Source organism: Cynoglossus semilaevis, chromosome 8, assembly GCF_000523025.1.
Source record: "Cynoglossus semilaevis isolate Cse_v1.0 chromosome 8, Cse_v1.0, whole genome shotgun sequence".
NCBI classification, from domain to species: domain Eukaryota; kingdom Metazoa; phylum Chordata; class Actinopteri; order Pleuronectiformes; family Cynoglossidae; genus Cynoglossus; species Cynoglossus semilaevis.
Window position 1 is genome coordinate 7,582,796 of NC_024314.1, and position 27,885 is coordinate 7,610,680.

At 40.8% G+C, this 27,885-nt stretch overlaps 1 protein-coding gene across 4 annotated transcripts in view; it reads left to right on the forward strand.

The window, feature by feature from the left end:
- The first annotated feature begins 3,564 nt into the window (after positions 1 to 3,564).
- LOC103381858 (thyroid hormone receptor alpha-B) overlaps positions 3,565 to 27,885 on the forward strand; it is a 115,670-nt gene continuing 91,349 nt past the window's right edge. For all 4 annotated transcript variants that reach the window (XM_025057234.1, XM_025057235.1, XM_008314418.3 and 1 more), the window contains exons 1-2: positions 3,565 to 4,846; positions 20,241 to 20,320. The gene's annotated coding sequence lies outside the window, so the exon portion shown is untranslated. The remainder of the gene's footprint in view (positions 4,847 to 20,240; positions 20,321 to 27,885) is intronic.

The window sequence follows — 27,885 nt, forward strand, 5'->3', positions numbered from 1 at the left end:
AAATAATTGCAGCTCTGTGGTGTGGTAACATATTTCTACATTTCATCAGAGCCTGGTAGAGATTAGAGGTTCACAGCGTTGTGCTCTAAATATCTATCAAACCACCTTTATTGTAAATTAAGTAAGGCATTAATTTAATTAAACTGTCAACTGATTTGTTGCTGCTGTTGAAAACTGTTGTGTTATGAAAAGATGAAACACTAAAATACTGTGATGTGTTTATTTCTTTGTTGAGGCTACTGTCAAGCTTACGTTGTGCCTGAAGAGGAAGCTTGATAAATTAGTAACATAATAAAGACAATGTTGAAATAAAAGAACAAATAATACTGACCCACTATTTAAAAAAAAGCCACATATACCATAGAGACATTATCAGGTAAATAGGTGCGCTTTTATTACAATCTTTACAGCTTTAGAACCAATTAAGAGCAAATGAAATCTAAATTGATTCATTACAACACACAGTTTCTGTCTTTTAGACTTAGAGCCCACAATTCCACGGCTCAAAGCGGGTTTTGCAGTCCATTAATAACACACTGCTACGTAACCTTTAGCACAGCGGCGTATGTATGAACCAAAGAGCAACACGTTAACTTCAATCAGGAAGGAACTTTGTCATGGCCTGAGCCAGGTATTTTGCCATTAAAGCGCAGGCCGAGCTGCAGATGGAACGATCCATTATTCAGAGTGGGGCCGCTCCACTATCAGACCCTGACAGCCATTTGTTAGATTAACTCTCATTTGTTTGCATTCGGACAAAGGATAATGCATGCGAGAAAACCAGTGGGCTAATAGGAAAGTGTCACATCTCAAGGTGTGCACATAAAACTCTTTTAGAGTCGTGTGTTTGGAAAAAACAGAGGCTGTATTCTTCTGTATATCTGTGTAAAGGTCTGGCCTTTTACCATTTGACTTTTTCACCTTGTTTTTCATCATTTCAATAGTGTTTGGAAAAGAGCAACACTTGTGATACAACACTCCTGCGGCAATGTTGTGAAAGAATCTGAAGTGAGGGGAGAAACGTAACTGCCGGCTGGAGGTCGAGCCATAAAAATGATTCATCAAATTAATTATATGCTGTGTGATTAATTACTTTTGATTAATTGTGAACAGAGCAGAGCAAGGCAGGGGGCGGAGTCTCGAGGCGTTAGGTCGGCATATTAATGAATCCGAGCTTTACTTTTCCTGATTAGTGCTTAAATAATAACTCCTCTAATGTATGGCCATGGATTTTAGGGATATCCTGATTTGATTCAACAGTAATCAAAGTGTAGATAGATATGCTGGAATTGTTTTATATGATTATGATGTGCTTGTTTGGGTCAATATTACAAATTTGATTTCATGTTTCAAGAACAAGAACTGGTCATGAATAGTGCAAACCATTTAGACAAAATGCAGCAAGACCACCTTAAATCCTGATTTTGAATGGAGGAGACAGCAGGACGTCTGGTACACACCTACTGCAGTAAAAACTGTTTCTTTATCATGTTATGGCCATGATTTCATCTCTGTTTTCTCTTTTTGTAAGCTGTAAATTAAAAAAAAATCCATCCATCCCTCACACATCACATTTCTTTAATGTGGGAGGAAACTGCAGAAGAAGATGGAGATTTAATGGATGAAGACGACGGTGAAGATGGAAATGAGGAAGAAGGGAAGGAGAAGTAGGAGATTAAAATGAAGATGAAGATGAGGATGATGATGATGATGATGGTGAAGACATAAAGAACATCTTACTGTTCTGGAGCCATGCTCTAAGCACACAGGTCCCACATTTAGCCAGGCTCACACTGACAGAACACTCACCCAAATGCCTGTTGGACTCTTCTGTGTTTATGTTTAGTTTTCCTCATCTACATGACCTGATATAGGAACTGCACTGGACCCTACTCATGTGTATCTGAGGCAATTGCTTGTATTCAGTGGAGAGGAAAAAACAACAGGGAATGTTCCGAGACTTCTTCTGACCCCGTGGTGTTGGTACGGTCTGCTGATCTTCCTGTTTCTCTGTGAGCTGTTTTACTCTGTGTTCAACTTCATCTCATTTTCATTACATGGCTAATCTGCTGTGGGCTACAGATTAATTACATGGCTCAGAATAAAATTTCCTCAATTGAAGACCACGCCCATCAGTGCTCTGGCTCCTCAGCTTCAGATTCAGTGCAGCTGCAAAGAAAAGACAAGAGCAGCAAAACAAACATCCCAAGACAGAGCGAACACAAAACATCACAAAGCAACTAGAGAAATACTCAATTTGTAGGTATAAAACATTTCCAAGGGTCCTTGGTAGCCTACATCTGGCCGAGTGTCTGTTTTCGAGGACACATTTCAGTTAAACTTAAACAAAACACAGCCATTTTGTTGGCCACAGAAACATGCTTGGTCCCATAATAAATGAAGTTACAGCCCACATTTGGGAGGCCAAATATGGGCTGATAATGGTCCATATCCCATTGTTGTTTGTGGGTCATATGACTCAGCTGTGTGGCTGATTTTGTCCTGTAGCTTGAGCTAAGTGTAAAATAGAACTGTCAAACTACACTCAGTACACAAGAAATGCTTCAGTATGATCTCTGAGACATAATTACAGACATATTCACAACGTAAAGAGTCAAAAGATGCTGTATAGTTTAATAAATTAATACTATATTATTGTGCTGCATTTAAGTCATTAACGGGTGAACTGGAGATTTCCTGGAAAGTGTAATGTTCTATAATTGTTCTGCAAAAGACACAAACATGTAATCAAGTGACAGAGTTTTGCAGAACGATGTTCTGTGCGCCTGAACGCACTGACATTTTTCAAGCAGCAAAAAAAAAAAAAAAAAAAGAAGGAACACATCAGCACATACATAAGGAATAAATCCTTTATGTATGTGCCGCAGTGGCATTTGCACATAAAATATGCCTTTCTTCTGCACCACAAGCCCCGGCCTTTTTGCATTTGAAAACCTCAAAAATGTAAATGTCACTCCCACTAGATAATTCAGCGTCAGGAGAAGGTGTCAGTCTCACATCCTGGAGATTTCCTGCATATTTGCCTGCTGGATTAGTTCGACAGGTAGACGTGTACGGAGGCTCCATTCACTGTACAGTTTCTTCCCCGGTTGGAGAAGGCAGAGTGAAGTGTTTGAAATCAGAGCTGTTGCTTAGATCAGAACATCATTTTATATCTTTGTCCTTTATGGTAAAAGAGGCGAGTTGTGTTGGAAAAGAAAGATGTTGATGTGAATTTGAGATAAAAATCAGTTCACTTACATTTATATAAGCGTTCTTTTTTAGACCGGCCACATCAGTGTCAGGCTCCTATAACGCAGCTGTTATTTTGACTAATGTCAATGAAACTCATTATCTCACACAGAATAGAGTATAAAAATTAAACAATATGAGTCACTTTTTATATCCATTAAATGAGTACGGTCATGTGCAGTCATGTTTTACTGCAGTGTTCTGAGTTCTTATTGTGTTGTAAAGAGATACTCATCAGAACTGGTAAACTGATGTTTTTGTTGTTTTTTTATTATAGGAAAGCTACAAAAATACCAACGTGGTTTTCCATCCCTGAGGGCGACTTTTATTTATCAAGTAACATCATGTCATATCATCAGCAGTAACATCTTTGGCGCCATATTTCCTTCTAATATGACTAATGATTATAAGACAAAAATATACAAAACACCAGAAACATCCTACATACATGTCCATATATGCTCAAATGTTGTAATTTGCCCATAGGATAAAGTCAGAAGAGACAAAATGCCCCAAACTTAATGTATTTATCACACAAAAAGTGTCATTGACAAAACTGACAACTAATGATACCTATTATGAATATATAGAAGTGATTGTAATTATAAGTGAATGTAATTCCTAAATGACTAGTGTGCATACAGTAAATCTATTCAAATCAATGGATATTGCAGATATTTCCCTCATGTCCAGGTTTAGGGTCAGAGCCTTCACTTTTATTATTGATTTTTCATACAAAGAACAAATGTAATGCCCAGAAGGTTAAACAGAAATAGTCCAAGTTAAACATACAGTATATCATACATATCCTGAAGTAACTTTAGTAATTCTCCATGAACCATTTGGGGGTCTCGACCCAGTCTTTCACAGAATTACTGCTGTGAAAGTAGGAGGAGGATGAAAGGGTAACCAGAGGAAGGATGTAAGGATGGAGGGAGGGAGCTAGAGTCCAGTGATGCAGAGGTGGATAAAAAAGGGCAGCGGAGGATGATCCACATTTCACATGTGATCGCTCAGTCATGTGTCTGTGTATAGTCTGTGCTTTACAGAGGTGGTCCTGTAGAGAGCGGTAGATAGTTTGTAGAAAGTGGCTGTAGTACAGCACACGGCTCCCGTTACTGTACACAAGCAGGAGGGAGGAGCAATCGTGTAGTATTTCTTTTTTGGTTCTTTCCCTTGTCGTTGCGACCCATATAAACGCTCGAGGAAGGCAGCGAAACGTGGAAAATAAAAACACTAAGTAATCTTTTTTTTCCACGCAGAGCTTTTGCAGTGAAGAAGGAAGAAGGAAAGAAGGAGACGTGTGAGGAGGGAGAAGCTCCTTGACGGTACGAGGACCAGCAGCAACTCAGCATTGGAGGACAGTGCCCAAGACCGAGACATTGGGGAAGGACGTGCAGCCAAACGTCCATCCAGCAACACCGGCGCTACCCTCAGCCACAAACCCAGCGGAGCCCCAGCTGACTTTCACCCAGTTTCATCCCCGCCTAATGCGCTAACAGTCGCAGCTTGTGCCCCGGACCGCGTGGGAGGTGTTGGTGGTGGAGGTGGTTAGTGGGGGTCTGCTGGTAGAGGAGGAGGAGGTTGACGGACGGTAAGCTCAAACTGCTTCTTCTCCTCACAGTCACGGTGTCCACAGCGTGTATTTGTGCAGTTGTACAGCGGGGCTTAGCTCCAGCAGCCCGGCCAGTGTTTGACAGGTCAGAGCCGCAGCCAGGGCGACACACGGCTCACTGTACCCTGCTCTCTTTCAGCTTTCCCCCTGCAGCTGTGTGGCCCTGGGCAGTGTCTGCACGTATTTTGCTGAAAAAAACAGCAGCAAAAACGATTTTTATTAGTATACTGTTCATATTTGTGCAGCTCTCGGGCCCTGAACTTGGATCTGTGTCTGCTGCACCGTGGCGCGCGCTTGGTCCACCCATGCATGTCCTCGTGCACACTCTGAGCCAGACAAATGCAATCGATAACGATCACACAGCGCAATATTTGCAGTGGGAGCCGTTGATAGCGGTTTTTGCAATGATAGACTCGTTGCAAAAACACACAAGTAATCAACTAGTTCTTTATACAGTGAATTCGTACAGACCTTACCCGATTTTTGGCTCTATGGTAAAGAAAAACCAAAAGAATACAAACATACAAAAAAAATACTAACACTAGACTTTTGGTTTACTTATTAGTAGCAGTAAAATCTATGAAATAAATGATCAATTCAAGTGTTGGTCCACCACTGGATTTGAAATATCCTCAGGGATAAATTGACTTCAACGGCCACATTGTGAAATAGTGGATAGTGGTCTTGCCTGACAGCAAGAAGTACCAAGGTCGATAGCCATTGTTCTTTCTGTATGATTGCTTTCTGTACATGTTCTGCCTGTGTCCATGGGTTTCCTCCACGGTCCGGAAACATGCAGAATTTAATTAATTGTTCAATCTATACTGTCCACAAATACATGCTAGTGTAAATGGTTTGGTTATGCAATAGTAAACTGTCCAGGGTGTACAGAGAATGTCTGCATCTCCCTTGCAACCGTGAACAGGATTAGAAGATGACAATGGCTAGAACCACTGATCTTTCCTTACCACTTCAAATTCAGCCAGAAAATAGGAATGTATCCCAATTGGCCAAAACAGGCACCTCAGGAGGCGCTTCAGGAAGCACGTGTGGCGGCAACATTGTGCCAAAACGATTATTTAGATCACCAGCTGTGGAGCCTCTTGAAGAAGAGAGAGAGCCAAAACGGATTTTCTTTAAATGAAAACTACTGTTAGAAATACAACATCCAGGGATAAAAGCTTCTGCTAGGATAAAATGATTAGTTTGGTATATATATATATATATATATATATATGCATCAATACCATATATAGAGTACAGTTTGTTTTCCAGCTGAGTAGTGTCTCCCATGATGTGCTCAGAATCTGCCATTAGGATTTCATTACTTCAGATGTGACTCATCTTTATTGCATTACTGACTATAATACAGTGAAAGTCCAGTGGGGTGCAGACGATCTCGTCTTCTGCTCTGATCACTTTGACGTGTACCAGAGAACTGTCAATACCATCAGCACACACAAGTGCAATGTGTGTCGCATTAAGAGCTTTGTATTAAATTACCACAGATGCTCTAAGACGCCGTTGCCCCCACAGTTGCCTTACCATGGCAATAAAAGGCAAAGGAATAGATGATGTGGCACAAAATACACTTTTTTATGATGCCAACAACTGAAACCCCCCCCCCCCCCCCCCCCCTTGTGGCAGCAGCACTCTTACCTCTCTTACTCTCTCAGACCTTGGAGAAAATAATCCCATAATTGAGCACAAGACATAATTAATATCATGATGCTGACACTTTGCTCAGCGGATCAGCAGCTGTTTGTGCGTAAAAAACGTCATTGCAACATTAGACCGCTAATTATATCACTCATTGTAACCGTTCAACGTTAAGCCTTTGCAGTCGTGGAGCTTGTTTTTTCGTAATGGTGACAATTATTTTTACATGGCTTTCTCTCTCCGTGCTGATAGACGGTGACGGTCGGTTAGAGCGGGATTTGAATTCATCCAACTAGCAACACATGTGCTGCCCTCAGGAAACAATTAGCTCACAACAAACTGTTCCTTCCACAATCAAGTGAATAAAAAATACACATAAAAAATGTCTAAGAACTAGTTCAGATTTTAGTGCTGTCGCAGAAATTGTGCTAAGAACCAACTGTTGTTACAGGGTACAAATATAGATTTACAAATATAGATCAATCCACACAAGGGGCTATAGCAGACGAAGCAGGGCAAATTCATTTATTAGTTATTAATATCTATTTTATTGTAATTTGCATCTGATTGGTGAATTTTGACCATTTTCACAATAATAAGAAGCCACCTTTGAAGGAATGACTGCGTTTTAAATAAAACTTGTGGTGTTTTGTAGCAAACGGTCAGAGTGGGGGAGTGGTTGATCTCTACAAAAGGGGGGACCCCTGCAGAAAAAGTTGGGGGCCACTGTTGGTATCCCAAGTCAATGGAAGTGTGCACAGTATTGTTCTGCCATTATTATGTAAATGCATGAAGTGTTAAATCATGCTGCAAAGTTGGGGCACAAAAATGTATGTCAGATCATCATCAGTAGCAGCAGCAGCAGCAGCAGCAGCAGCAGCAGCAGCAGCAGCAGCAGCAGCAGCAGCAGCAGCAGCAGCAGCAGCAGCAGCAGCAGCAGCAGCAGCAGCAGCAGCAGCAGCAGCAGCCTGCAAAGTGGGGGCAAAAAAATTTATGTCAGACCACCATCAGTAGAAGCAGCAGCAGCAGCAGCAGCAGCAGCCCCAGGTGCTGGCTCTTCATCAATCATTACACATCAGCTTAAATGTCACTGCTGTTTTGGCTGGGTTGATTATTAGCTGTGGACAAATTCAACCATGTGTAACATTTTCTCTCCAATGATTTCTCCATTTTTAAATAGTGAAATGTGTATGTTGTGATCACGGTCATTCAGACAAGTGCTTCATCAACAACAACAGTGAGGAAGAACTATTATATGTAGAAGTACAGTAGCAGTGTGCTCTCACTGATTCATGGGTGTAGGTCGACTCTTCTCTTCTCTTCTCTCCTCATTGCTGGGGCACCTTTAGGGGGTGGAGGTGACCTTATTCAGTCTTTCCCCTCAGTGAGGACCCCAGTGGGCCTCTCTTTTTGTGACCCTGTTCTGCCTCTCTTTCTTCCTGGCCTCCTTACTTGCTCCGCTTTCCCTCCTCTCCCTCGTGGCAGGGCAGCATTGCCGAACACTTGGAAACATTGTGTTTGCTTATATAACTGTGGCTGTACAGCTTATGTCCTGGTCTGCATCTGCTGTATGATGATGTCAGAGCTGTCTAGAGAGGCAGAGGGCATGCTGGGTAGGCCAATAAGTCAAGAGCTATTCCTGAACTCAGAATTGTGAGTAGGGCAAGCCCTAGATTTACCTCTTGGTTCTCTTTGTTTTGTTCCTCTGTTTCTTTATAAAAAGAACATCTGAATGAATTCCATACATTTACTTGTCAGTTAAAGGGCAACAACACCACATGGAATCCTCTACCACTGTCCTGAGGAAACCCCTTCACTCTTTGCCCTCAGGTCAGTCTGAATATTCGTATCACCTCTGGTGATATGACAATAAAGTTCCTTCCTTCCTTCCTTCCTTCCTTCCTTCAATATCTCAGGAAAAATGTTATGGTACATTTTCAGGAGTTTAAAGTGTTCTGTAACTGCAGATCATCAGAGGTTACATACTGTCTATGGTGTAGGTTTGCGTCATTGGATGTCAAGTTTATTTTTTTTCAGGCCTTGTAAGTCATAACCTTTAACCCCTTGCACTTCTGACTCTACTTTCATACTCTTACTTAACGTTGACCTTAGTTGACTGTTACTCATCATTTGCAGGCTCAGCCCCGTGTCACTGAAGCACATTGTCTTTCTTTTCATGTATGACTAATCAGATTATAGCACCCATATGCTATAGACTGGTACGTTGGTTCATGGGATGTATTCAGGCAAGGCAAATGCAGCCAACCATAAGACATCGTCTCATTATCACAGGACTCTGCATCAGAACATGGCTAATGGATTGTTGTAACCAACAAACTACACTTGGATACACTGTGCTAACAAAGGCAGCCTTTATCAAGATGTGCTTTTATAGCCATGTTGGAAAATGGAGCAAACAGATCCTTAAAAGCTACAGCTCAGATAACTGAACGTCATTGTCCTTGTATGATTGTACATCATTGGGTCCAAGCATGCATGATATCCCTGGCTGATTTGCATGATATTTTGGAAATCATTGCATTTCTCACAGACACCCTCTTGTTTCACCCAGCGATCCTTTGTAAGAAAAGGACGTTGCCTTAGCTTGCATGTTATAAAAGATGTAGACGTTGAATCAAAATGTCCTACAAATTGTGTAGTGTTTTAAGGTACTAGCACCTGTTGTGTAGAAGTATTTGCTGCTTTTGGAATTCTGCAATTTGCCAAGCAGCTTTCTACTGTTTACAACAAAAGTAACGCTAGTTTCAACTCAACATAACATATTGTTTTTTCTTAGGTAAATGGTTTCAATTTCTATTTCTAGCTTTTTCCTTCTCTTTTCTTTCTTTTTTTAATAATATAATAGATATATAATAATAATGATTTACATTTGGTTAATTGGATCTCATTTAAAGAGAGGAAATCTGCATTTTACATAGGAGTGGACACAGCCATTAACAACCAGACTTACACTGTTATTATACAGTCAGCAGTAGTAATCTGAATAGTAGGGCTCCAATGTTGCAACCATGTGTATCTATGGATATATGTTTATACCCATTGCTTATAGTGTATGGTCTAAGATTCCATATAAATAAGGTGAGATACGGAGCAAGTACATGCAGCAGCTTCAGACTCGCTGTACAAACTGTCCTCCAGCTGGAGCAGACCCTAGCCGCGGCTAGTTTAATCTGTCACCTACACTTAATCAGTCATATCAGTTTCTGCTGAGCCATTATAAGCTTATTGTAGATATATCAGCGTCTGTGGAAGCTGATAAGGAAGGACTGTAAGAGAACTGCCAAATGTGGTCCAAGGTTCCCAAAGAAATGGAGACACAGGTGCCTGCTCTGTCAACGAGGAGACAAAAGATCTATATCAAGATATTTTATATATAAGTAGATGGATTCAGATGGGCTTTTTAGTTCAAACATAAGGCGAGCTTGTTAGAGGGCATTTATTTGACCTTTTCTCATCAGACCTTTGTATATGTGCCAATTTAATGCACAGTCCTGACCAGTAATCCATAAAGCTCAAGCAACAAGAAATGAACAGTATCTTGAGCTAAACTACAATACACATTGTACCTACAGTACCTCCAGTATCTGTACCAATCTGTAAGAATAGAGGCAACAGTGACCTCACTGACCACTACCACCTCATCAGCTGAGGCCTAAATAGTGAGGACGACGCCTCGGTGCTGAGTTGTAGTTTGTTTCTCAGACATTCACTGATAAGCACAGTGTTGTAGTGGTGAACAAGAGCTTATCAGTGTGCTGCCCACCCTGTTTTTTGGACACACCACTGGAGGTCCTGCTGTCTTTGAGATACTGTGACAACCCACTGATCAAACACACTATACTCCTGGTCAAGGAGTTAATCCACTTTTTTTTTTCCATTCCTGACAGTGCAAACTCCCATTTTATTCTTTTACACGGCTTCTTGTATTTGACTTATTTCCTGCATCCCTCTTAACCAGCTGGCAATTCATAAGTAAGAATAATAAGTTGTAAAACTGAATTTATTGGCCAAAGGGAGTAGCAGAGACATTTTACACAGCTGCACTCTTCTCTCTTATTAACACCAGTCATCTTGGCTCAGCTTGTGTACAACTGGAGCCACTACCAACTGGCTTTTTATCAAGGGGGGAAAGCCTTGGGTCTGAGGCCTGAGAGGTTTATTTTTGCCAGGGTCAAGCCCAGTGCTTTATGAGGAGGAGTCCATCTGACATTTGCTGGCACTGAACTCCTCTCAGATCTTTGTCGGTGTGAGGGCCACCTTCATTTGTGCAGATAGGATCAAAATAAAGTCACATTTGCAGATGTGTAACACAAGCAGGTTCCAGGACAGTAAAGTGACGATTTATTTCCTCCTTTGTCATAAACACCTCTCAAATGTGTTGTACAGAGGGATTCCAGTTTTTCTGGGATTCCAAATTTGTGATACATTTGTACATTTGTATATACATATATACTGTACAATTGTATATATGTATACTGTATATATACGTATATATACGTATATACTGTATATATTTGTGCATACATATACTGTATGTAACTTTTGTTTTAATTGGGACTGTGGTTATCACTGCTGCTCATGCCAAACACTTTATACAGTATTTTTACTGCAAAGTACTTGGATAATTATATGACCTAAATGCAGGCTTAGTTACATAAGTGGCATTCAGAATAGAAACATGAAGCTTTTCATTAGGGTCAGGGCATTTCACTACAGACCATGGAATTACAAGTGTCAGGAGTGACTGAAAGTTTTCTATGCTAGTGTAAATGCTAAATGTTGTTGTCATTTCCTGTAAGACCCTGTGTTCTGTCACCAGGGAGCCACTGTTGCTGTCTCTCAAAGAAGAATGTTGAACATGAGTTCCACTTTCATTTGTCGAACTTTAACTGGTTAAATTCTTGAGTACCTCTGCTGTGCTTCAAATGTAGCACCTTTTCTCAATTGGACAACTTACTTAACTCATCGTTTGACACAAACAGACACACTATTTATTTTTCACACATTTAATCCGGAAACATCTTGTTTACTTCTGCTTCTCAAGTGTTAAGTTAGCCCCTGACTCTGGATTAGTTTTGTCCATGGTTACTGTGTCAGACTTGGTGACTTTGCAGACTTCGCTCTCTTTCACGACACAACTGGAGGTAAAACACATTGCAACACCATTGTCATCCCTGAATCGCTTTGCTAAGAGCTAACTTTCTTGTCAGCTGTCAGATGTCATACTTAATTAATTGCAATTTTAATCAAGTTGTAACATGTTTTTCCTTTATTTTATTGACCTTTTTAAAGCAATGAAAAATTTCAGCTCAAGGTATAAAAGTTTCTAAAACCTTTCATACCTTATTAGGGTTTTTATATCATGATTAGTGGGCCGTCAGGGTTTCTGTATGTCATTGCACAGACAATAATGAAAGTTGTTCTACTGAGATTTCTATCACATGTCCAGTTTTCTCAGCAGATGAGTCAGAACTCTACTGTATACGTGTGTGTAAGATATTCCGAGGACTGATTTTTTTTTAGACTTTGGTTTATATTATGGCTGTCTTTGAGGTTAAAGATCACTTCAGAGTTTAGTTTGGCTTCAGTCAGGTGTGACTGACAGTGACCCACTCTCTGTTGGGCCCCTCCGTTTTGCACAGCAAGCACTTTTCTGTTTGGAGAAACTTGACTGTTTCTGTCATCTCATCCAAAACTGTCTGAAACCACGGGCAGTGGTACCCCGATGGCCATTTCCCTTTGTCTGAATATATTGAGTTCATTACATTTAAGAGCAAGTGAATTTGAACATTTGATGAGTCAAGTCAGTCCCACAGGGCTCACCGTCAGCTGGCTGCCTCCCTGTGCTAAGGTGTGAATATCAGAGCAAAGAGCATTTTGGCAGCCGTTGAATAATCAAATAATAATGACACCGGCAGCTTTCTGCTGTTATTACAGCCTCATGGAGGTGTGGCTGTGTTGGCACAGTTGTGATGAATCTAATTTTATTTGTCATCTCACCTTACCTTGGTTATTATCTCAGGTTCCTTGTGTACACTCACACACTGACCTATATTTCAGACTGCGCCTTTTTTTACCTTAAGGTGTTGAAAGTTTGATCTAAAAAACCCTGAAAAGATTAATGCGCAAATACTATAATTTTAACCTCAGTGCATTAAAAATAATTGGCATACTTATATAAAACTGTGAATGAGCAGCATTCATTTTGTCAATGCCTCCTCTGTCCCTGTGACAGTAAAGAGCAGCACTTTGGAAATGGCTCACATAAATTATCGATAAATGGGGCAGAAAGTCTCAGGGATCTCTGTGGGCCACACTTTGTGATCCTTTTAAACTTTTTTTTTATTTTACAATTTATTTATTTATTTTTACTAAGCCCAGTCTACCAACATTTATGTGAGACAAACATAAAAAAAAAGCTTCTCTAACAGCTTTAACAAGTTTTATTATTGTCATAATCTAATGTTGAGCCTTAAGGACATTAACAATTTTTAAAATGTGAGGAAATGTGAACTTTTTAATTATAAATGGAATAAATAGAATAAATAGCTTAATTATTTCGAGAATAACATTTATAAAAGTGTTCTAATATTTCTTTGACTTTTTGACAGTATTGCATGATGTAGTTTGACTTGATTAATAATAATAATAGTAATAATAATAATTAGTCAATGTATCGATACCATTCTTTACATCAATCTTAAATACATACATGTATAGAAAAAAGGTGCTTTAATTTCCTTTTTTTAATTCTTGCTTTAGACATGGTCAAAAAGGTTCTATTCCCGTTAACATGTTTGCTAAAGGGTGATGAAGAGATGGAAAGCCCTAGTACTGATGGACTGTTATTTCCTCAAAAGTTGTTGACTAAGAGATTAATTAACCTTAAAACTACTCTGACTGAGTGCAGAAACGATTGTTGTCATATCGTCAACAGTTTGACAGCCTCATTGATTCAGTGATATGCTCTGTGTTTTTTTTTTAACACCTTATTTGGGTGGTCTCCAATGATGTTTTAGGCCTGCACAGTGTGAATGACAACAGGTGCTGTTGAGCCAGGGGTCGGGTTTCATCCCTACCTTTTAGCGTTGCCAGCAGTGTGAAGGTATCGAGTGCTGCACGCTGCCAACTTCATGCTATGTGTGGATGTGGGTGTGTGTGTGTGTCTGTCTCTGTGTATACACAGATTTGAAATGCTGATCTGGCACATTTGTGTTTGGGCTGCTCTCAATATGCATTCGACTGAAAGTGTGGAAGAGCTTCTGCAGTTTAGAGCCCTGCATGCTTTGGCACTGGGCTATAGTTGTGTTGAATGTTGAAAGAAATACAGTAGGTGTATGTGTGTGGCCCGAGTCTGCCCTGATAGCTGCTGCATCTCCATGTGTGTGGTGCAGAGGCCGGACTCAGGTTACCCTCACCATCGCTGGCCCAGATAGCAGGAAACCCAATAGTGTGAGGCAGTCATTCTGTGATTAGTGCACAACTTCTGCCCTACTGTAGGTTTAGCCTGGCAACACCGGGCGCTAAAACTTGGGACGAGAGTTTCCTGCAAGCACAGCACTGTTAATGACATATGCATGTGAATGACGGTGTGTACCGAGTGTTTTCATTTATGTACAAAGAAGCGGTACCAATACATATTTATGTTCTCTTTCAATAGATATACAGTGAACTACAACTGTTATATACAGGTGGGGTCACAGCTGTATGGAAAAGGTGAGCTCAACTCACATCACAGTATAAACTACCTATAATAAAGGACCAAAGGAAACAAAGACACATTGAACTGCAGTAGGAAGTAAATGTAATTGAGTAAAGTCTTATATAGGTATCGGTCGATGATCATACAACCCACATGAAGGCAGATCCAAACCTGTAAAGCATGTTCTGATCGGTCGATGATCATACAACCCACATGATCCAAACCTGTAAAGCATGTTCTGGGACACACCTTCAGATGTTATCATGTACATTAGAGACTCTATGTTTGTCCATTACTGTACACAGTCAGATCACTTCACAGCATTTACAGTTCATTTTTCATTCATCCAGCTCGCACTTTTTACAGCTTCATCTAAACTGTTTAATGCTCCTGCGCTGGGAAAAGGATTTTCCGATGCAAGAATTTACGACCACCCCTAACAACTTCCTGTTTCAAAACAATTGCTGGTCAGCTTTCTGGCAACGGTGAACAAACATTGGACAGTAAGATTTAAATGTCTCAGAAGCAGGGAACTCTCTGCAGCAGCTGTATCCATCTGTCAGAAGGCCAAGAAAGTGTGTGAAATGGTAAAAAAAAATCTCACATTGGCCTCTGAAACATTCTGGATGGAAGCCCAGGATGACTGACGGGGATGAGGAGCCGGCCTGGACCTGAGAGGGGACTCCTAACGCTGCTTGTGTTCTCTCATTCCTGTCCCTGACCCTTGTCCAGCTTGAATGGGCAGCAGCTGGTCTCCAGCACGAGCTCCACTACTTTCACATCTGTAGCCCTCCTCCCTGCCAAAGCGGTGACCCTTTTGACATTGCATTCATGTTTTAATGCATGAATATTTTTATGAAAGAATTATGGTATAAGTGAGCTATAAAATGGGTGATATTCTGGTTAGGAATTAGTGTACACGGATCATGTGCTGAACTGTGAGTTAATGTATTCTCTGTGTGCGCCTCTTTGCCTGGGTGCCATGTGAAAGTACATCATTCACAGTCCATTGCTTTCTCTTGTTATTCCAGTGTGTGTGTATGTCTGTGTGGTTTAATCTGCTAAGCACGAGTATGTCGGGAGACCCTTATGTCACATGGGTATTATTTGACCGAAAATAACCTCTGTTCTCCTCTGCCCACTGGAGTCCTTGCCCTTGTTTTTCTGCAGACTGTCTATTCTGCCCCTGTGCTCCCAGACAGCTCCACTGTAATTCTAATTTAGAGTCCATACCATCTGTAGTGCTTGAAAGATGTATCGCAAATGTATCTCCATTATTTCCTGAGGCAAGCCATATGTCTCTGATTAATGACTGCACATTGGTAGTAATATTAGTTACCCATACCGTTTTATTTTACACTACCCCTCCCTCAGAAGCTGTTATATACAGTCTAGATACTGTAAAGGTGAAATGCTTGCAGTATTCAAAAGAAGTATTTGTTCAAACCTTTTTATTTTGGGTAAAAATGAATTCCTCGCCATGTTTGAGTAGTAAAATCAGTATTTGAAGATGGGTGGCAGTGTTTTTACAGCCAGTGTAACTGATTATTGAACAATTCACCAATGGAACACAGGCTTCTCATCATGTTTATTCAACACACAGAAGCACATTCCCCAGAATAGCCAACAGAGACTACGGCCATTATAGATTATATAAAGTTGAATCTCAGCTCAGGTCAGTATACAATACTGAATGTAGGTTTAAAGACTGGAAGTGCCTTCCAGAAACCTCATCCTCACTTTAATTATTGCATGTTTCCAGACTTGTATTTTATCAGGATCAACTCTTCGTCCCTATTGAGTTTTCTTTTTCTTTTTTTATCCAGCTTCACCCTTATGTCTAGAAAGCAGCAGCACAGTTATTGTGGTTTAATATCTTTGGCATCAGTCTCCCTCCCAGCACCAGGAAACAAGGGAGAGATGTTGGGGTGGGAACTGGGGGGCTCCTTTATTGAAAAAAGAAGGAAATTTATGAAAGAGATAAATAAGAATACTAGTCTACCAAATGAAGAGGAAAGAGATTTTTGAGTGGATTTTTAGAAAGAGATTCTTTATTGTCATAGCAATTTAAAAACTCTTTTGTCACTGTATCAAAGATACTTTGAGAGTACCTCAGTACCCCTCTAGTCATTGTATAAGGACACTTTGATACTCAACATAAAAATATCAATGCCATGAATGCTTCTCACACAGCCTTAAAAAAGGAAATAAATACACACATCTAAATGGAGGCATACACGCAGGCACATATATCCTAGCGGGGTTACATATAAATATATCACATATAAATATAATACATATAGAAACACACCAATATACATATGTACACGTGTGTCTATAGGTATATAGTATATATGTGTATCATAGTGTCACAGTACATATACTATATACACATGTGTGTGTATGAATTAGTCAAACTGAGTGACAGAGCTTTCTTACCATAGATCGAAGGAAGGAAGGAAATTGGGTCACGTATATGAATGCCAGGCATTCCTTTTCCTCCAGAAGGGCGGCGATGTGTTATCCAATTGTACACCCTTTCTTTTAACTGCTCCTTCTTTACTTACTTTCCCTTCTGCTTATGCTTGTTGTTTCCCCCTCTTCTCCCTCTGGCCAAGGATACGTGCAAAGAGAGGAGAGAGTTATTATGCTTGGCATGCAGGCAGAGGACGGCCTTTAATTTGGACGGGGTCCAGTTGATCAATCTCCACAATGGCTCAGTTACAGCACTTGTTTGTTTGAGTGGTAGTTGGTGAAAGCTGCTCGGAGTCTATTTTAAAAAACAGGCCGTTAAAGTAGGTAAACAGACTATTGTTCATAGATGTAAAAGACAAGGGTGAAATTCTGGGTGAAAAATGATAAAGCTGTAAAAACCCTGCAAGACACTGGGAGAGCGCAGCAGGAGGACAAGTTCCATAAATCTATTTGGACCTGGATGTCAGCAGGACTTCTGAAATGGAAATGCTGAGTCTTCTGGATGGCACCTCTGACATGAGTGATGTTAATGGGTCGTGGTTGATTGTTAGCTGATTTGAGATGAAGCTCCCACATCCTCATATGATTTATTGTTGATCAGCTCAGGGTGATCTGCATAATATGTAAACAGATGGATCTGATTCAGTGCCTGGTTTGGCAAAGTGGGAGTGATCTGACTACATTTCCTGTTTGAGGTCTCTCTCTGGCATGAAGTAGCACTTAGATCACGTCTGTTTGAGAGTCCCAGTTGTTGGGATGACAGCAGCTCTCAGAGGCAGACAGCAGGCACAATTTATTCACCATTAACAGTCCCCACGGCAAGACCACTATTTATTTATTTATTTCATTTTTCTTTTTTTTGAGGAGAGGAAAAGTGAAACCATCCAACTGAATCATATTGTTGTGGGTCTAATCAGTTCCTTGGTTTACAAATGATTTGTTTACCTGATTTTTACCTGATTTTTTAAAACAGAGATGTTTTTCCAAATGCCTTCAGATCAACCTATTTTTTGCTCCTCACACAAACACTGCATGCCGTCTGCAGTGTCTGCATTTTTCTTTTTTTTGAGGAGAGGAAAAGTGAAACCATCCAACTGAATCATATTGTTGTGGGTCTAATCAGTTCCTTGGTTTACAAATGATTTGTTTACCTGATTTTTACCTGATTTTTTAAAACAGAGATGTTTTTCCAAATGCCTTCAGATCAACCTATTTTTTGGTCCTCACACAAACACTGCATGCCGTCTGCAGTGTCTGCTGTAACCCACAGACCTTTGACACCCACACTGCTTTTGACTCCAAACCTAAAGAAGTGAGTATGGGGTGATTATCTCAATGAATGTACTCGTACTGTCTGCAAAATGGCATTAAGACAACTATAAATATTGTGCTAAAAAAGAATAAAATCTTTTAAGACTTAAGCCCTTTTATATGTACCTTGTTTGAAAATACATCCCCACACATTCCATGTTGCACATTCCATGAAGCTAAGGACAAGTGGCTGTGAGTGTTCTCAGGGTTGGCCTTGCCCCTGAGGCCCTCTTATCTGCTCTGCCTGTACTGATGCATATTCATCCCTCATTCAGCGGCTGAGAGCTGCCTTAGAATATGGATTAGCCCTTGAATCAGATGCATAGAGAGCAAAACCAGTGTAGCTGATGCTGGAAACAAACCAATAGTTGCGCCTGCAGAAGAGAACACTCACCTGAGAACTTTTTTTGGTGCTTGAGCTGCGGAAAAGGCTCAGCAGCAGTGCCCAGTGCTGTAACTCTCCAAGTGACTAACTGCACATTGAACAAGTGTACATTTTAGTTGCAATGCTGCAGAGGTTGTAGTATCGATTGTAGTCGTACCTAACAGCTTCTGTTTCTTGAAAAAGACTGCGGGCATTCACTGTTTATTTCTTCTGAGGTTTCATCAGCATTATTTTAAATGTACAGGCTTTATATCTTATATAATGTCATTTAAAGTCTGAGTTACAACAGCTGTGCTCTGCTGGTGTTTGTGGCATTCGGATTTGGACTTTCAGCTCGTATCTTCAGCCTTTTGCCTTTATTTTTTTATTTTTGTTTGTTTTAGGCTTTTCTCAAGCAGACCACATTGGTGTTAATGATTTTTTTTTCTTTTTTTTCTTTTTTTTTTTGCATACCAGCATCTTGTTTTGACACAGCTGGTCAGCTTACTTCTTGTTTTCACAGCAACCCTCGCGGTGACGTCTTTACTCTGCACATTTGTTTGACTTGTGTTCATGCAAATGACCGGTAGTTTCCATAACACATTCAACAAGGTGGAACTGTCAAAGTAATCGATCTACGTCAGTGAAGATGCTAAGTTACGTCATGTGGAGCAAGCGTGTGTAGCCGTGTTTCTTAAAATGTAGATCGTGACACCTACATTTACTCTGGATGTCACTGCTCAGTCATGCAGCAAGTCAGAAGTATTTATCTCATTGATGTTTTGACTGTAGTTGACAACATAGACAGTGAAGCCTGTATCAGACAGTACTATTCACTAGAATACAGTGTTTTGTTCAAAGAGCCAGAAACAAGCAGGTTCATTCTTCTTCTGCTGCCATGCTTCCAACTCCAATGTCAAACATGTCCATTGTGAAATTCAGAAAATGCATCACCTGAAGAATTTCTGTCCACCCACACTGACACATGAGTCGGTGTCAGTTCTGAGACAGAATCTGATAACAAATGTCACCAGTTCTCGTAGGTGTTCTTTAGATAATGACACCAACCAGAGACTATGAATTTGTTTCATTCAAACATTTTGGTCGAGGTGTAGAAACGAAAAGTATGGACTACAGTTTGGAGGTTTCAGCAGAACCAACTTCTGGATTTTTAGCTTTACCTTAAATTTATATTATATTTAAAAAAGGTAGTACTGGTTGTATATGCTTGCAACTATTGTGATATTAATAGTTAATAGGTAATGTAATTCTGAGTATTAGTGATAATAGTATTTACCTTGGCCAGCTAAGTCAAAGATAATATTGTCTCGGGCCTGCCTTTTTATGACAGTAGTTAATAGTGTGACGATGATGAAGTGTATACTCAGTTGATTCCAGTACTGATACTGTCTAGAAGTGTACCTTACAGTGTGTTCCTCTTGTGATTGCTCTGTCCAACCAACACCATAAGTTAGTCCCTTGGTTTGACTGAGGGATTAGGAATTCTAAGCCCTTTAGTGTTAAGCTGGTCACATGAAAATCTGTGCATCGACGGGGAAACTGCACACCTCCCTCAGGGATTTTCCTCTGATGAACTCTTCAGACTCCTCCCACGTCATCCCTGACTTGGCAGTACTGCACATGCCTCACTGGCTGTGTGGATTTCCCTGTGCTAAAGTTGTGGCTACCTGTAGAATTTTGGCCTAATGCGTGTCTCGGTGGATTAGGTCATAAGCTGCTAGCTCCTGGTGCTGTACATTTGTTTTTGCCAGGTGATTGTTTTTTTTCTCTTGTGGTCATCTGGAGAAGTGTTGACAGATCTGTTTTTGTTCTGCTGGCAGAGTTCCCTCAAACCTGTGTGATGACAGCGTGGATCAGAAGCACAGTAACAGCACTGACGTAAGGACACCTGTCGACCGAGGTGAGACGTGTGTTTGTGGAGATGTGATGAACCATGTGCATCTTTGTGTTCCTAATTAACTGTGATGCTGCGTCAATGGGAAGTGGAAGTCTCTTTTGCATAAGCTGCATCAGAGGGATGTGAGTTTAAGGTACAGTGTACACTAATATCTCACTAGTGTCACCGGGTCAATAGACTGGAGGGGAGGGGGTTGGTTTTATTTTTCTATGCTGGAACACAGTGTCTCATTTCCACAGGTGCAGAGATCAGATTTTGTTGAGGGTGAAAGGGGAGGGGGTGTGTATTGTGAATGTGACACAGACTGTATGTAAAGCTCAGTACACCTCTGACACCTCCCCACTCCTTTGTTCCCATCTGTACTGTACAGTAAATTAGAAATTGATCAAAGAATTGATTAGCATCCAAATACTGAGAAGGATAAGAAGATAAAAAATCCCACTGTGCTGACAGACAGTTAATCAGCACACTGGACTTGGACTCAGCCTGGTGTCACACTTAGGTTTCTGTGCCAGTTTCCTTTACATCTCCTGGCTGCCCGCCAGTGTTGGATTGCACAGTTTACAGTGCATGAGTTGCAACAGTCAGCACTCCTCTTGAGGAGGAGTCCTTATAAGCTCAAGGTCCACAGGGGTACGTCACTTGGCAGCCATCTCTGAAAGAACAAAAAAAATCTAATCTAATCTAATTTAAACTAGGGGTGTATTTCTAAAAGCTAGGAGAAATGAAAACAGCAGAAATACAATTCATTTGGCAGGTTCTTGACCCGAGGAACCCGACAGCTGTAGCCCATCTCCCGGATTCGTCTGAATGTGGTGGTTTTTGAAGCTGTGACTCCTGCCTCAGTCCACTCTTTCTGGATCTCTGCCAGATTCTTGAATCTTCTCTGTTTGAGAATCCGCTGAAGCCCACGGTCATCTCTTTTGCTAGTGCATCTTCTCCTGCCACATTTTTCCCTTCCACTAGACTTTCCATTGATATGCTTGGACACAGCACTCTGTGAACAGCCAGCCTCCTTAGCTATAAACTTTTGAGGTTTACCCATCCTATGGAGGGTATCAATGATGGTCTCCTGGGCAGTTGTCATGTCTGCAGTCTTCCCCATATTGAACCGAACTGAGACAATTGAACCAAACCAAAGCAATTAAATAACACCTGGGGAAACCTGTGCAGGTGCTTTGAGTTTAGTAGATGATTGGTGTGTGACACTCAGTTTAAAACATTCATGCCCTGATGATTTCTTCACAGTATTCTAATTTATTGAAATCCTGTTTTTGTGGGTTTTATGAGCTGGAAGCCAAAATTATGTAAAAAATAAACAAATAAATACCTGAAATTGATTAAATTGTGGCCCATGAATCTATGAATATATGAAAGTTTAACTTTCTGAATGGAATTATGGAAATTAAACAACTTTTTCACGATATTCTAATTTTTTGGAAAGGATCTGTATATTAGTTCTGAATATAGTGTGTGCAGCACCTAAAAATGTCAGTAATATCAGTTTTATTTATGGATGCTGTGGGCAGAGCTATATGATCAGTACACAGACCTGAATACGTTTCTGTGTAGCTACCGTATTGATTGTAGGTCAATTCCATGTTCAACAAAGTTCCTCTTCAAGTTAAGCTCACTATGGTAATTTATAGAGAAACAAAAACATCTCCAGAATTAACTGGAAATGTAGAATAATCAATTATTAATTATTAATTGAAATAATTTTGAGCACAACAGTAGATCATGTTAAACAAAAAACTGTTGAACTGTTTTCAGATTAATAAATTACAGAGCTTTCTCGCTGTTGCTCAAGAGAATGATGTGTTCATGACTTTTTATACCATTGGAGACGGACATGAAGGGTGGAGACGAGCTGCACAGACAGGATCATTACCGCTGTGCCACTGGCTGCTAAGGACCTTGGGAGTTTGTATGTGCGTTCAGCCTAGATGAAGACACAGGTGTTGCTGGAACGCTGCGTCAGCAGCTGGATGTACTGACGTTGACAGAACCTGACAGAAAGAGAAAACAAGTGTTTCTGGTGGATGTAAAAGGTATATCTCTATAAAGTCAACCTCCTTTGAACAAAAACAGTTCTTTCTGAAATCAGATTGTCCTGCATCGGTGTCTGATGTGGGTTGGCTGATGTTGGATTGTGTGACTGAAATATAACCTCTGATTGGGTGAAATGAGTGTGACACATCCATCATCTTCATTTTCCAGTATCCATTCAGGGTTCTGTCAGCAGTGCCCCCCTCTCCCTCCCTCCCCCGGCCCCCCTTCTCTCTGTGATAACATATCGGGTGTTATCTCGCTCTGTGTTCAAGTCACACACAGTCATATCCATACGTGACATGCTGTGCCTGTCTGACAAGTCACGCCTTTGCATACAATACTTTGCATGTTAACTCATGATCCTGTACACGGTGTCTTTGAATACTTTCTGTGAACACAGTGTACCCACCGTGAAGCAGGAAGGTGTGGTGTTTTTACATGCAAGGTTGAAAAGGATGTTCTCCTCTGAGCACAAAGTCAGCATGAAAACATTTCTTCAAGCTCTGGGGAGCAGTTTCTTTTTTTTTAAGAAACAAAAGTTGAAAGAACTGTAACTGTGTCTATAAACAGAGTGTGAAAGTTGATAAGCTTCTCATACAGATTGTCATGCTGCCAGATGAGTCTGAATTCCTGCACTCAAACTCCCGGAGCATAATTCACAAAAGGCGAGAACAATAGTGGGTAAGCAGGTCGGAGTGGGCGGAGGTGAGTGTCAGAGGAGACATTTGACAAATAGGTAGAAAGCAAAGGTTGAAGGTTCAAAGACAGTAGCACTGTTTAGCAAAACAAAGGGCAGAGCTAGAGGTGACAACATTAAATTTCCTGAGAATTTGGTTTTGGTTTTTCTCTGGGATCAGGATGGACAGGCTGAGGAATGAGCAGATCAGGGAAACAGCCAGAGCTGAGGAATCTGGTACTTGTGAAGATTCATGATTGAGATGGTGTTATACCTAAAATAGAATCTCAATACAGTATTCACATTGTACAGTGTCTCACTCTCTTGGTATTGTTGTGTCGTGCAGCAGCTGGCATCAGAAGTTTGGAACACAAGAAGTTTTGGAATCCAAATAAATCGACTTCTGTCCAGAGGGAGATGTGACTCACGTACAGTATCTGCCCTGGTGCTTCTCAGGTGGCACAGAGACGAAGCTGAGCTCCTCCCTGACCATCTGTCTTGTCTATCAGGGGAATTGCTTTCTTCATCACATTCTCACAAACACACACACACACACACAAATCTATGCTCTTTCAGAGCACACACTCACAGATGAAAACTGCACGCACATGCACACGCTTAGTCCAAAAGGACAAATATGTACACACATCTCCCCGTCATGTGACCAGACCCAGACTCAAACATACACTGTCTATTGTGGTCATATTTGCACATAGATCATTACTGAGCGAGGCTGATATTTATCTACAGTTAGAACCGAGGATGGAAGGCCACGTGGATCCCATGTATTTGACGAGCACCTCTGTCTTAGTTGTGTCCTTGTCCTTGTCCTTGTGCCTGAAAACACAGTTCTAAAGATGCATGTTTTGAATGAAGAATCATGAGAAAGATGCAGCAAAAACATAAAGAGATGTTCTTTTTCAAGTCTGACATCAATTCCTAATCTTGAGCAGCTCAAAGGACAGACCGCTCAGCCTCAGATCTGCCACCATTCTTCCTTCAGTGAGTTTCAGAGTGCTGCCTTTCACCACTCTGACGTAACCCTGGATTTCAGGCCACAACACAGCGAGAGCATCTGATTTTAACATATTGATAAAGGCAGGCTGCATGACGATGGTTAAAATGTTTGCCTACAGTGATAAATGTTTTTTGCCACCTGACATTGTAACACCTGTGTTACATTCAGGTAAATCCCTCCCCAGGCAGTTTAAATCTACAGTCATTGTATCAGTCCCTGTCAGACATGTGGCTGGTGGTTTTGCTGTGGAAAAAAAAAATATATAAAGTTCTCATTCTAATGACCAGTCTTTTAATCAGTTTAATTTCATTCTATGATTTAGAAGATAAAACAATTTTTTAGATTATTGAAACTCACACCGTGAACTTTGCTTAACTCGCTCATAAACTGTTCCTCTGGTAAAGGCTGGGACTGTGGCGGCCACACGTGCTCACCTTTATTCACATATGGGCATTTCATGTGTGTGTCCAGTCCATTTGTGTTCTCGCTTTAATTTACCTTTTTACACACACAGACCTCAGATCCATATATGTATATAAATGTATATAAAAAGTATATATATGTATATATACAGAGAGAGAGAGAGAGAGAGAGAAGGACAATTATTGGTAATTATTGGCAAATAAATGCAATCCTGACAACTTGCTTGAGTGCAACAACAATAGCACTATATGCAAATCTTAATATGTTGATTTTACTGGTTTGTCATGTGAACACGCCTTTGACTCGGGCCGGCTGCTTAAAAGAGGTTCCAGATCAGTAAGTCATACTGCCGCCACTGAATTGCTGTTAGTCCCAATACATATATCACCTGCTGGTAGTGTCTGTGTGTGTTTAAAGATATAGTAGGAGAGAGAGAGAGAGAGAGAGAGAGAGATTTTATCAAACGAGTTTATGCTCACGCACATACAGTTTAGGCTCCAAGGGATATAAGCACATGATTCTTACATTACAATTTACCCCCTTCTTTCCTCCCCCCATCCCCCCTCCCCTCTCGGCTTTATCTTTACCCAGGCTAGTGTCAGTTGAGGCTCAGAACAGGTGCAGCAGGGAGTGATAAGAACATACAAAGTTCTCGCTCAAACAGTCGGCCCACAGCACATTATGTACAGTAATAGACCAGTCCAGTCTGTCACCAGTATTCACATGGTGCAACAGCACCGACTCAATGTACTCCACCATTCCAGATGCCTGTGTTTTTCTTTTTTCTGCTTCAGTCATGTCCGGGCCAGTCTTCACTGTCACTCAGGCTCCTTCAGGGGTTCAGCTGTACAGGATTATAGATAAAGATAACATGTACAGTGTAGACTAAGACCTTACAATGTCTTTCACCTCTATGCAGGGACAAAAGGGCGATTGTTACAAGTTTACCAAGTAACGCAGCACGCTGGCTTCACTGTGGTTTATATAAAGAGAAAGTAGGCCAGTAGTTTCCCATTCTTAGAATGGATCACATTTTAAAAAAGTACTGTACGCATCTGTGGTGAAAAGCATGTGATAGTGCAAACTGTGAGTGAGTTATCTCAACTTAGAGGTCTGTGAGTAAAGACTTGGTGTTGATTTCAAATGGGTCTGCTGCCAGTAGAAAGGATCTCTTTGTGGCGAGGGCTCCCTCACTGAGAATCAAAACAAAACCAGCAGAGCTAACTGTAGTCAGCATGTTTATTACATTTAATCTGCTGTAAACATGGGCACAAAGAGCCGGGCACTGCAAACATCTCCATAATCGGAACCAGACTGTTTTTTCTTCAGGGGAGAAAAGGAAAGAAAATTACTAAAGAGAACATTTCGAGGAAGATGTGGGGGGAGGGGGAGATGTGTGTGTGTGTGTGTGTGTGTGTGGGGGGGGGGGGGGGGGGTTGGTTGGCAGAAACGGCCACACAGATGCGGGCAGCTCTTTTCTTAATGTGCCACAAGTATTCCAATCCTCCTTAGTCTGCTCCTACAGAACTACTTTGCAGCACAATTGAATTGAACTTTGGAGGATGTCGGTAATACTCTAAGAAAAGTACAAGTTATGCAATGGTAGAGGTCAAGAAAACAGGCTCAGAGAGCAGCTTCAACAGTATGGTTTGAGTTTTAAGCAGGCATGTGGAGTAAAGTTTCTGAGACTCTCTGTCTCTTTACATACTCATTATTAAACACAGACACCGGGAGGAGCAATTCAGATTTAAATGTCCGCACAAAAAACATAGTCCTGATCTGGGCAAAGCCAAAGTAGGGCTCGGGGATCAGTTGAAGTTCTTTGATGAATTTTTGTGGCCTGCCTTTTATTTATTTATAGTTTTGCTAACCTTTTGATATCCATATCCTAACGTATTGTAGTGATTTTAATGCTAACAGCTAAAACATTGCCCTTACTTTATCTAGAACTGCTAACAAAACCCAGTGAGAAAAATGTGCTCATGTTGTCATCATCTTCTGGCTGCAAATAAAGTAAAGAAAGTGAAATGTTTCTGGAACATCCCAGTGGAGTGTCTTTTATGTCAGTATCAATTTAACAACAGCATTCTCTCTGCACTCTCAACAAACCTGTGAAAATGCTGTGCATTTGTTTGCCAGTTAGTCGTTGTATCCAGTATCACGGTAGCAGCAGTTGGCCCTCAGGTGTTTTTACATAATCAAATCTTGCCTCCTTTAAAAAGTTAACACATCTCAGCCCTGTGTGATTGGTTCACACACAGTATATTTGAATTTCCCCTGCCTGTCAATCCAGCAGGTAGACATGGGGGGAGGGTGCAAGAATGCTTTAGTCTACTTTTGTACTGCGTTGGACCAGTTCCAGATCAGTGAACCATGATCTACACCTTCTCATTAAAGATGCAACTGGGTAGGGACATGGACCGGTTTCAACATGCCATGACTACTTGCAGTCGTACAGTGAGAGGTGGGGCATTATCAAACGATGGGGCAAAAAATAGATCAAGCTGCTCTTTATATAGCTTGATATTTGCTCTCATGTTATTGAATGTGGGATTACGTTTGTACAGGAGTTGAAAAATAGGATAAATAATACTACGGTGATAAAGGATCCAGACGTGTTGTATATTAATTCACTGCTGCCGCCTCTTTCTTGGCCTGTTTATTTATCTCTTACATAAATTACCCACATGGCTTTTTGGCAAGGCAGCTTGTGTATGAAATCGATGCCAAGTCTGTCAAGGTAAGTTTTGTTGAACCCGTGCCTTTGTGGTTTGACACAGTGCTAATGTGTGTGTGCTTTCTACCATGAGACAGTTAATGCAAAACTAGAGTTTAAGCTTTTGGAATCTCTTGTTTTAATTCTTTGTATTGTTTTGTTTTGTTTTTTAATAACAAAATCTCAGCTTATGATGTCTACTATTACTTCATCATCCTTTATTTTTTTTAGATAGAACTCTCTTGATTCTGTGCTTTCCTCTCACTGAGAAAAGGTGTACCTCAGCCTTGACCTATGAACTGTCTTTATACTACCTTAGTCTGAGTGGAGCTATTGAGGTCGGATCAGTCAGGTGCCAGCACTGTAATGTTCCTGTGGAACTTATCCAGCTTTGACGGCTGCACGACATTACAGTGCAAACAGACAGAGCAGTGTTAAGGCAAGGATGCACTAAACTACTCAGAGTTGGAGGAATCACTGACCGTCACACAGTTGACCAAAAACTGTAGTCACTGGAAGACTTTTCTCCGTCAGGCTTTATTTATGTGGAAAAAACACAAGGAAACTGGACAATAATAACATACATACGTCCAATTATCCTGCTCATTTGAGAGGAGCACGAAGCACAGCACCTCTAGATTGTAATTACTACTAGTAACCTTGTGGGAATTCATTGGGCTTGT